The sequence below is a fragment of the Strix aluco genome, chromosome 2, assembly GCF_031877795.1.
Source record: "Strix aluco isolate bStrAlu1 chromosome 2, bStrAlu1.hap1, whole genome shotgun sequence".
Lineage (NCBI taxonomy): Eukaryota > Metazoa > Chordata > Aves > Strigiformes > Strigidae > Strix > Strix aluco.
The window spans coordinates 1501472-1513724 of NC_133932.1; the positions used below are offsets into that span (position 1 = coordinate 1501472).

The 12253-nt window shown below is 40.7% G+C and overlaps 1 protein-coding gene across 4 annotated transcripts in view; it reads right to left on the minus strand.

Moving 5' to 3' along the window:
- Positions 1 to 12253, minus strand: part of NME7 (NME/NM23 family member 7) — a 94316-nt gene that overhangs the window by 21979 nt on the left and 60084 nt on the right. The gene's annotated exons all lie outside the window — the stretch shown is intronic.

The following is a 12253-nucleotide window of genomic DNA, read 5'->3' on the forward strand; positions in this document are numbered from 1 at the left end:
TTCCCCAGTTTCATGCGATGAGCCACCTTACACTCAACGTCAGCTGCTACAGAACACAACAATGTCCTACTCCTGCATCAATCTGAGGTCCATTTAATCACCTGAATGCAGTGCTAAACCTTCTGTCTATATTACAGAGAGAAGAATCTACATAAGATGGTGCTGTTGCCACTGTAAAATCTTTAACTGGGGAAGACCATATTTTGCCCTGAAACCTGGGGCTTGCCTGTTGAAGGTACTTCAGAGAGTTTCTAAATACAAAACCAGGTCAATGTTAAAAAGAATGCAATAGGTTTCCATCAGCTTACATTTCACAAACCAATCCAGAACAGAAATCTCTTGTTGACAGAGTGACGTGTTTTCTCTTTGTGTCCCGCAGGAGCTGCAGCAATGTACAACATACAAATATGGAGTCAGTATCAATGGCCTTATGCACACTTCCAAGGGAGCCAGTGATATCAGAAAGACTTTTGTACTTTCCACATATCACCAAAAAAAAAAAAAAATCAAACCAAAACAATCCCCTCCAAACTAACTCCCTCCACACTAAACACCCCTGATCTTTTAATCTTTATCACAAACCAAACTGATATACAGGTTCTCAGGAATCTGGCAAGGTTGCACTGAAAGTCCTTATAATATTTAGCCTAAACTTCTATCTCCTGAGCACTGTGCATTGGACCTAGACATTCAGGCTGTCTTCTCTTGACTTTTATTTATCTATATTTATACCTCCAATCACTTACTGGCCATCCTGACAAGTTTCTCGTATCTTTTACTGAGCCAAGTCTATGCACATATAGTTACATACTCGAAACAGCATGGCTGTAAATTAAATGATCTGATCCAGGCAACAGCAGTCAAAATTTTCAATTGCAAGGCTGTAAAAAGTGCATCTGAGGCTCACCTCCTTCCAAAATCAAATCGTTTTGCAACTGTAGCAGCAAGTAACCAAACCATAGTTTAGTTTGTTAGAGCAAATAAATAAATAAATAATCAATCTGCTTTTCTGTTTATTTTAAAGTCAGCCTACCTCTGAACTACCAGTCTGAAGCCCTATATCTTCTGGAAGTTTTGTTAACGGGCCTAAAATTATCTTTCATACTCCAGTGTTGGCATTTTTTTTTTTTGGAAGCTCACAAGTCTGTAGAAGTTGTTACACTGGCTCCTTCTCAGCCTCCATCCCCTGAGGCACTTTCATTCTCTCCGCTTCACTCCCACACGTTCCCTACCACTCCTCCTCTCTGGCAGCCCAAAGGTGCTGCACCAACTCTCCGCAGACTCTCTGCTGTGGGCAGCAAACGTGGCACATTTGCCAGCCTGAGATAGCATTTTTACTGGTCTTGGCGCTTCTGGTTGATGCTTAAGCAATTCTTATGATAACTGCCCTGCTCAGAAACTTATTTACTGTTGGTATTTGTGTGCCTGTCTGCCATTGCCTATGGGCTGAATTCAGATAAGAGCAGGCAGCCATGCTTCTGAGTTAAGTGTAAATTAGGTTGGAAGGTGAAGTCTTGAGGATACCTGACACACCAAATGTAAGCTGGTCACAAAATAGGAATAAAGATAAAATATCTAGCTATCCTGCTGTATTATCTGCGTGCAATAATGGATATGTACATTGCTTGACAAATTGGAAAAAGGAAGCATTTAAGAACTGAAAAGCAACTAACGCCACAGGACATCAGAAAGCACAATATAACTGTAAATTTGATTATTAGTTGTTTTACTTCAAGCTTTAAAGGTCCTACTGGTATAATATTGGTCCTACTGATGCTTTTCCAGTGCCTTCGAGGCACCCAGAATTTCATCCATTTATTAATTCACCTGTAAAACAAGGATAAAAAAATACTAGGCTGCAAGGGATATTTTGGGATTTCATTAATTCATGTTAGAAAAATATCTGGAGAGCCTCCAGTGAAAGTCACTATGAAGTTACAAGACATTATTTTTAGTCTGCAGATATCTTGGCTGAGTTTTCCCCTGCACAAACAAGAAAAATTATAAATTATCTTCTCCTCTGAAATTTTTGAGATGGAATTTTACATTTGCAAAAGCAGCCCAGATATCCGAGGTTTACACTTTGCAAAGCAGAAAAAACTGCTTCAGAATTCTACTGAGACTTCCCTAGCTGAACCCACTTTGGACCATCCACCTCAACAGAAGACGCAGACGAGCTGAAAGACAAAATTCACAAGTCTTCTCATTCGGGGCTAAGCATGGGAGAGAGCTTTCCCTTCCACTCTGTGCCCTCAAGCCTCGCCAATTCAACAGCAAGCTTTTCCTGGGAGGCGGCAGTGCTGCCATCTCCTCCCACACAGTTGTGAACAGCCCTGTCCTGATGGAAGGAATCACTCGTTCTTTGTGTTACAACTGCATTTAAAAGCCCCTGCTGTGCTCAGGACTAGCTGTGCTAGTCAGTGCTCCTGTATATACTAAGATACAGTTCCTGGCCTTGAAAACCAGTACGAAGACACAAAGAACAGAAAATAGGAGCAGAATGGACCCCATTTTTTGGAGTGGGAAACCAAGACAGGGAGACAGTAATTTCCCAGGGGCACAAAGAAATACACATTTCACAAGGACTGCAGGTTCAATGTCTAGCTCTTAGCTCAGATCTTTTGAATCCCAGACCAGTGCCTCAGCTATTCTCTCTCCCAGATTTAATGTTGCTTTAACTCCTGTAGAGCACTCTGATGATAAGACACCGTCTGCAAAACTCAGGCTGTACCAGCCTACCTAGGGGAACCTGAGAGCTGCCATGGGAACGTGAAGAACTGCCACTCACTCATCTTCCACCCCAGCCTTGTTCTAGTCCCTTGATCTGGGAACTCAAGGGATGCGGAGAAAGGGAAACCTTCTTAGTAGGAGTATCCAAGGGAAGTCCCACGTGCATATAGGATGCAGTCTATCATAACGTAAGTGAAAGAAGGCGCTAAAAATTCTGCTCAGGTGGCCCTGCAGTAGAACAGAAAATGTCAGCCTAAACCAACAGACCAGCAAGCAGCACTCCAAATTATTCAGCAGGTTCTCAGCATTTGAATTAATCATTTTATATCCAGGTTTTAAAATGCCTCCGTTTGGTTAATAGTGTCCACAGCCAATGAGACCAGTGGTACAGAGTGAAAACTATTACTGCAGCTGTTCTCATGGCTGTCAGCAATTGCAGAGAGGATTTAAAATACCATCATCAGAAATGCAAAATTAGACTACCTACTTCTTTTTGTTACAGAAGGGAAGGCTTAGGCCACGATATTTGTTTTCACCCACTTTGAAGCCTTCAACAATAGAGCTCAAGCAGAAAATAACTGAAGATACACTCTGACCACATCATGTACTTCTTGCATTACTACAGTAGCATGCAAAGCACCTAGGGAATTTCAGTCCAGACACACCCTGTTGCAGTGTACAGTACAAGGATACCACCTATGCCACCAAGAAAGCCAACTAACCCCTCTTAGGGGAAACCCACTTGAGAAACCGATAGATTTCCTTCCAGCAGTGATCAGTTCCCCTCAGAACAATCTCTTTTGTGTACCAATTTATCAGCAAGGCTACATAAGATACACTGTGATCTGCAGCTCCTTTTCTGTTTGGTTATTATTAGCTCTTCCACCAATTTATTAACCAAGCAGAGCCTGAATAAGCAGCGCTACGGGATAAGAAAGAAAAAAGTCATGCACATTCAGGAATTGACTACTCGTAAGTTGCCAACTGAAAGACACGAAACCTTTTGGGACAGCTACAGTCAACTTCAGGATATTCAAGATCACAACATCATCATGGTTATATGGAAAATTAAGAGCCCTACTGCCCTTTTTCTACACATTTATAACTTCCTCTATTGCACATTTTCTGCAAGCACCTTCGTGTGCAGACTCTTGCTAACTGCCTTCTATAGTGCTCTAGAAAAAACCCTTGCAGTCTGTTCTACCAAGTTCTAGCATGGTTTATTATTTTCTTAATATTTTTTTTACTGGAGATATCATTAGTATTACTTCATAACTTGAAGTATACATTACAGCACTACAAAACTACTATGTTCCAACAATAAGTCAGGAAGGATTCAAGTGAAGGACAAGGCTATCTATAGTCAACAAAAAGCTGAGTCAGGCATGTAAGCAAATGCTCTTAATCTATTCGAATCAAAGATTCTGCAAACACACAAGGTCACTGTGACCAGGATGCTAAGAAACTCAAGAATGAGGAAAGAGTTGTTTAGTGCAGTAACAGTATCATTTTCTTTTCCAGACAGAGTGACCGAAGCACTTCCCACCTTCTGGAAACACTGCTCCCTTTTTCCAAGGAAGGACTGAGGTTATGGAGTATTTGGTTTTTGCTTGAATGTTTCTTTTCAGGGATTAACTTTTATATATTAAAAAACATCACTATCCAATGTAAAAGAGTGATTTTGTTGTCTGCTATAACCAAACAGAACACAAGGAAAGAAAACACCACATAGACTGAAATTAACTCAGAACCATCTTGTTCTCAAAAAGGCTTTAACTTGTGCCTTTATGGACTGAATATATTAATGAATCTATCCTCAGAAACCTCAGCAGCTACAGAAGAAACATAATAGAACAGTCCAAAGGAGGAAGGAGAGGGGAAGAAGAAAAAAAAAAAAAAAAAAAAAGGAATCACCAAGGGAGGTAGAACTCCTGTGACCACAGGAGGAAACTACAACCTAGGAATTCTGATGACCAGCTCTGTGTGTTACTGACAGACTGTATTTTCACAAGGGGGAACAATACTTTGATTTTAAAAAAAGTGTTAAAACCCTCCCATAGGCAAGGTAAATCACATTTTGAAACAGTGCAGCCAGGAGAAACAAGCCCTAGAGAGAACCCTGCAGATCACCTTTGATCAGCCTACCTGTGTAAAATTACATTGTGTCTATACCAGACTGGTATCACACCATCACCTGGTATGATAGAAGCCTACCTCTTTTTCTACAGTAGTGAGAAACAAAACTTTTCTCCTTAATCCATCTAAGATATTTAAGCAGAGATACAGTAAAGATATGGTATTAGCTAGCATTATTTAAAAAACAAACCCAGCAAATATTAAACAGAACTAGGCAAGCAAGCACTTTTAAAACTTTGTGTGGTCACCTTTTTAAATAAAATATGATCCACCTATATGAGATACTAAATCTGTAACACCACTCTCTAAAACCTGGCGTATATTCAAAGCTTGGAGAGAACCTGAACAGGAAGATGGAATACAAACAGGATATGGAAGCATTCATGTTGCAAAACAAGACATGCAGATGGACAGTTATAATCCAAACCCCATGCAGTCTGAAGAACCCCACCTCGTCAAGGCTGAATAGACAAATTTATGTAACACACAGCATTTATAAGAATCTTGTGTTCATCACAGACTCTTAAAATACCACTTCTTTAATAACACCCACCTACTACTTTGGGATGCATTCAGTCTGAGTGCAAAGGGAGCCTTTATGATCCCTAAACCAGTCTTTCGGGCTTCTTTCACACCTACCTATAGGTACAATTAGTCTTTGTGATTTCAGATTAGGCTAAATATCTTCATGTATCTGCAGAGCTGAACAGTACAAAGTCTTTGACCAAGAAATTGAGTTTTTTTAGAAAGTAAATAGTCTAAGTGTGGCTTAGCCTTACAATGCTTTGCAGGGAAAGGCCTAAAAACCCAGCTCCAAGGATACCCTGGCACATTACCCATTCTGGGGAGCGGGTAGGAGGTCTCTATGGCAGCACGGCAAGTCAAGGAAGATCAGTAACCAGTGCTGTTAATGCCTTGTTGCACATCCCTGCTTTCCTTCAGTCTCCGGGCTCACGTTCAACTTCTCTTCTCTTGCTATAAAATAGGGCAAGCTATTCCAGCCTGGAACCAGGCACGAGGAGCCCAGGAAGAACCAGCTCAAAGCCAGAGACAGCCCAACGTAAGGGAAAGACAGAAACGTGGATGGGGATCCTGAGGCTTCTGAAGCTGATGCTACTTTTCCAGGAGGGCATACAGTATTTTTAATAAAACATTGGTAACTTCCTGAAAATGTCCAGAAATCGCAGTTAAGAAGGTACCTTGTCATGAGGGGATACTAAAATATCATAGTGTCAGGTAACAGAGGAAACCACAATAAAACCCCTACATAGGTTAGAGGGGCTTTGGTAGCCAACAGAGATTAAAAAAAAAAGCATTGCAGGAACTGGAAACAAGATACAAATGTACTCCATTTCAGTCCTCTTCCAGAAGTCCCCAGAACCTTCTCTCCAGAGGATGAAAGCAGGAGACTCTGCCAGTGTCATGCCTCTGTGATGGTAGTGGGCCTGATATCAGGCAATGAAATATTTTTTATTATCTACTTTACCAAACGACCATAATTTGTGACCACTGAATCGAAGTTCAATGACCTCCCATCCAGGATTTATTTAGGCACTGCTGACATGTTCAAGCCTGGTAACTCTGGAGCCTCAGACAAGGAGTGGCAGATAAAAGTTTTTTTCAAACTGTAACCTTGCCAACACGCCTCAATCACATTGGATTTAAAGCAGAGTTCAGTCTTGAGGGCTCTGTCAGTATTTAGTCTCCTGATGGAGACTGCCAGTCATCACTAATAACAGCAATTTTCAACACATATGCACCCACCCATCAAGAATCAAAGTGAGCCTACAAACTCCAGTTCCACATGACACTGAACAGCCATCATATGACAGCAACCTTCAGGCAATAACAAGCCACGTTTAAAGCAAGCCACTTGCAAGCAAAAGGCTCCTCCACCACTACTAGTGCTCTGATTTTCGTCCTAATCTCCCTGCAAAGATGTATTTCAGTGAGGCTGAAGTCCCTCTTCCTACCAAGACTTCCCCTCGCCTACAAAGGGTGGCTTGGAGAAGACAGTATGCAAGAAACAGAGCTCTGAGCAAGTCCCCTCAGAACTGTGACCAGATCATGCAAACGTGCCACTACACAGCACATACACACACAGTTAAAGCAACCAGGGCGGCAGGGTGAGGGTGTCAGGGACTGGCAGACCTCTGCAATACCCATTCAGAAGCAAGAGAAACATATCAGGAGAACTTACTATGAACACTGAATTCATGCCTGTGAAAACTAATTATTGGATTCTTGGCTCTCAGATGCTCCAGGGCTATACACAGCTGTGACAGGAAGAACAAATACGACATTTATGTATCAGTCTTGTTTCTGGTGCAGCCAGTGCAGACTCCATCCATTTTAAACCAGGGAAAGCAACTCACAGCCACAGGTGTGTTGTTTAGCATCCACACAGGCACAGGCTTGTCTCTGACAGCAAGCTCTAACACTTTTGGAGGTAAATTTCAAACCATACACCAACATACTGAGAGTCTAAAGCAGTGGTGGCAGCTCATGGTTACACTCTCATTACAGCCGTGGGTCATTCTTAATAAGCCCCCTGCCCACACAGAGAGGGGTGACACAGAATACACGCCCTGAACCCACCGAGACTTTGGGCTTTATGAACAAGCAGTATCAGCTCAGCACAAGGGGGCTGCCCTAGAGGGAAGAATCTCCCTCCACAGATACACTTACTCAGTCAAAAATTACCATGTCCCCCAACTAAGAGGCCTTAGCACTGCCCAGAACACATTTTCATTAGACCTGCAGAGGCTGATGTGGAAACTAAAAACTGAAAGGACAGAGTCAGATGACTGACCTTAAATAACATCTAAGCAATTAAATCATGTCTCTCCCATTGCAGGCTTAGACAGCAGGATATCGTAACTGGTATCGATCGATCTGTTTGCTACTCTAGCTGATAATGGTCTGGCACTGAATGCAAATTTTATTATTATTATTACATGACTCAGGCTATCTGAGCAGATAATCAATGTTATGAAAATCAGAAGATCATCAAAGAATTACATTAATAAATCTTATTTCTCTTGAAACACGTTATGTACCTCACTGTCAACACTCTGACCAAGGCTCACTAGGCTATAGGAAGAATTGACACTGAAACAGCTGTGAAGGTATTACCAGAAAACAAATACATGGGAGCTCAAAAATAGTGTTTTGTATTTCTTTGTACCTTCCACTGAACTATTTTTATGTGACGTAATATGAAAATGTCATGCTGCTGATGTAGTTCTAGGAAAGAACATGAACATTTTTGGCCTCGTGTAGATATTTTTTAGTGCTAGAGATTCACAGGAGGTCTATACAAACAAAAATCTTACTGCAACAGTGCTCTTTGGCTCATACCGTTATCCCTATTTAACCGATGTGATAACTGAGGTAGAAACATATTGAACTTGTTGTCCAAGGTCACACAGTGAGGTCAGGAATGGAGCTAAAGCAGACTCCAGCTCTTTCAGTTCACCGCTTTGCTTTAAACCATCTAATCTCCCTTTTAGCTCTTTGGCATTGAAGCAAAAGTACAAAAGACTGTTAATACACCATTACCCTTAAAATTGCAAATCCTTAATGTGAAAAAGAATGCAGGTTAGGATCTAAAGCAAGTATGCGAAAATCCCTTTTCAGCCCACTGGATGCAGAAATATTGCAGCATGTCCCATCACTTTAATAATATCTCACAGCAGAAGGTACTTGAGTCACTTTCAGCATACTGCCAATCCTAACTAAAAGCTCTTAGGACTACTAAAAGTTATGCAATCAGCCAGGAACATGTAGCTGATGTAGACTCCTGGAATCACATGTTATAACCATCCTTTTCATTTGTGTATGAATAAAGTTTAAAAGAAAGGTAAAAATAAAAAAATAAAAGCATTATATCTAATTTCTACAGCATTTTACAAGTATCTTATGAATACTACGTAATCACCTCAACAATTCCATGACAAAATGTTACCAGCAACTATTTCAATATAGAAGCCGCATGAATAAAATGTGAAAACTGCAGCTGTAGCTTGAGACCTAAGTAATATCAAAGGGCCTCCAAGTGCCCCAGAGGCCAAAAATACACAAACACCAATCAAATGAAACATTGATACCAGCAAGCTCAAGCAATGACAGGATTCCCTGGCTGCCATCCCCCTGTTCCGAGGTTTTCTTTTGTAGCCTTCGCTTCCTGATTCACGTGAAACAATGTCAAATCAATGCAGAATAGTTTGGTTTTTCTTACTGCACTTAAACAAAACCGCTTTCTTGACAGCACACACTGTGCTGCATTTACCCCTACCCCTCCAAGCACTTCCAGTTCTTTACAATGAAGAAGAACCATAGCTTCTTTTCTGTTGAACTTTGGTTGCAGTTAGCAACTCTTATTCTTAAGTGATAGTATGTATTGAAAGTTCAACATGCTTGTGTTTTGCATTAATCTGATTTAATTAACATTTTAACTCCTCTTCCTAGCTTTCTAGAGCAGTTACCTCTTTGCCATAGGTGTAACATTTTTTCCTCTCAATGTCAGACCTGCACCCGTAGAAACACGGCGAAACAGCACCCAGCATGAAAAACGTAATTTAACAACCCGCATAACAAGATTTTATAGTATATTTTGAAAAAGGGTTTAAATGATTCAGATACACCATGGAAAAATCAGTGGAATTCAAAGTAATTTCAGAAATCCCATTCCTATTTGAAATTTAAATATCCAAATAGAAGTGCTCAGCTGCTCACAGGATCTCAAACCTCCTAGCTTTGGGTGCATAGCAGAGACTGTGGGTGCTTCCCCTCCTTGAAAAGCTACAGTCTTGTGTGGAATCCAGAGATCTTTTTTAATCAGCCCTTATTAACATTGTAAAGAAACAGTATTTTCAAGAACAGCTGCTGGCCTTTTATAAGGGTGCTGCAACAAGTAAAGCATAAATACCTGTTTATTAGTAGATGTGGAGAGAGCCTTTCATTTCTAAGCCCTACTCTTTAGCCACAGAGCCATTCCAGGACAGAGAGAACGAAGCACAGAGCGACACCAAGAGCAAGTCACAGCTAAGCCAGCTGCAATCAGAAGACAAGAAAAACAAGCATCACAGCTGATCTGAAAGATTACAGAAAGGCCACAGGTGAGGCTACCAATGACACAAAAACATCCAGCTGCACTTCAGGAGCTTAAATCAAGTGTAATTAAAGATGCTGACAGTTCACCAAGAGTGCAATGATCCAGCTGGCTACTCACTAGAAAAGTGCCAGCGTACAACAAGAACACAAGCAGCAGCAAGATCTGCAGAAGAGCCTTTCTCCCAGTGCACATGCTATCCGCCAGGGACAAACGTTCCACAAACCTGCAGCCTGTGCCACTGCGCCCTTCAATCAGGTCATGGTAATTTTGAGGGTCAGCATGTCCAGCACAGCTCCTTACAGACAAGTATCTTTATCCCATGGCCTGCTTTCCAGATTTGATAGGCTGTTTGTACACGACTACAGAGGCTCACGACAGGTTTTTGGTTAGTAGTCTTCCCTACTACATGAGAGTGTTTAATAAAGTATTTATAAGCTGGTTTATAATGAAGGATATTTCTGGTGGAGAGCTTTACTGATCTGCAGTGCTGACAAAATATTACCCAGTTACAGAAAATAGGACAAACTTCCATTTAATTTTTAGCATTGTACACTTGGTATAAATTGCTAGCTTATTAAAGTATAATCCTCAAAATGGAACAACTCTAAATCCTTCTTCAGCCCTAAACATCAGGCACTTGGACAAACCAGACCTATTTCCAAATGACATCTCGGTTTGATTTGGGAAAATTTGTACCACCTCTTTTTGGATGCCTTTTATTGATGTTTACCCCAACCGTCTCCCTGCCAAACCAGGTGCAGACTGAAAGGGCTGTTAACATTCATACTTAGACACCTGACTTGCCACAAAGTAATTATTACATTTGCTATGTATCTTAGATATAATTAACAGCACATGTGATTGGGAGAGATTCATTATATAAGTCAAATTCCAACACCTTTACTCACTTCAAACAGAGCTCCTTGCTTTGAGAGTAATCACAGTGATTTCAATGGCACTACTTGCCAAATAGGGTATTATCTAACAGCCCAAGTGGCCCAATCAGGTACATTTTGTAGTGAACTTACTCTTCACCTGTGTTTATAAACAGGCTGTACACATCAGGATCTAGCATATATAAACAAACAAGTTACAGAGAGAGTCAGATCTCTCAATGATAATGCACGATTTGCACAACACTTAGATCTACTTTAACCACCGGAATATCAAGTCCATGGTATCTTCATGGTCTGTATATAACCTTGCTAGTTAATGAAACTGCTGTTATGGTTTCTGCCACCCCTATCTGAGACAGATATTGTAACCACAAAGTTCAGTTGTGAGTTTCTCTGGAAAAAGAGAAATTTCGGTTGGGAATGACAAAAGACCACTTCTCAAGGACAAGCTACAAATGCTATCTGAAGAGACAGACAAACTTCAGGCAACGATCACCCTTGAGAGCACCTGTAGTTACTGTAGAGATGCTTTATGTAGACAGAATTATATAACACAGCTGCCTGTCTTCCAAACATACCATTAGTGTAACTGCTATGAAGTCACTGTCCAAAACTTGCAGGTACTCATTTTCACTTCACAAGTCACACAGTGAACCATCAAAAAGGGAAACACAAACAGCATAGGTATGTCACCAGCGAGAGATCTGGGAGAAACTATTTTAGTTCCTTCCTTGGCTGTTTTCTTGTGCTACCCAGAGAAGCCATCAGTTCATACATCCCTCAGTTCCTTAGCTCATCAATAATTCCTTCAGCCACGCAACTGTGTGGCTAGGACAGAGCTTTTCATGCGATGCAGTAAGGGAAAACGGAGAAATTCCCCTTGTGTAGGTACACTTGTCTTTAATAACGTAAAGCAGCTGTGATGTTTGCAAGCATATTTTTATTTTAACGTATCAGGCATTAAACAAGCAACACATGAAAAGGATATAATAGGCCCAAATAAAACAACTGCATCTTTGAAAGTTTTAAAGACCAGAAACATGAAACAGAATTTGAAACAAAACTAAAACCACCATATTGTGTACATTACTACTGATATATCATCCTGCTGTTAAAACTAAGACAGATAAACAGGCTATGCTCTGCTTACAAGATGCTATCCCAGCAGAGAAACATTTGAATGTTACCAAACAGAAGGGGAAAAGAGGTTTGGATAATGCCTTTAACTTGTGCTTTCTGTAATGGAAACTCTGGATCTGAAGAAAAATATATCCTGAACAACTTGTTCTCCCCTTCAAATATTAATCTGCATGATTTTTTTTTTTCCATGGAAACTGGTAAACCCGCAAGGTCTGCAACTAAAACATCAAATCAT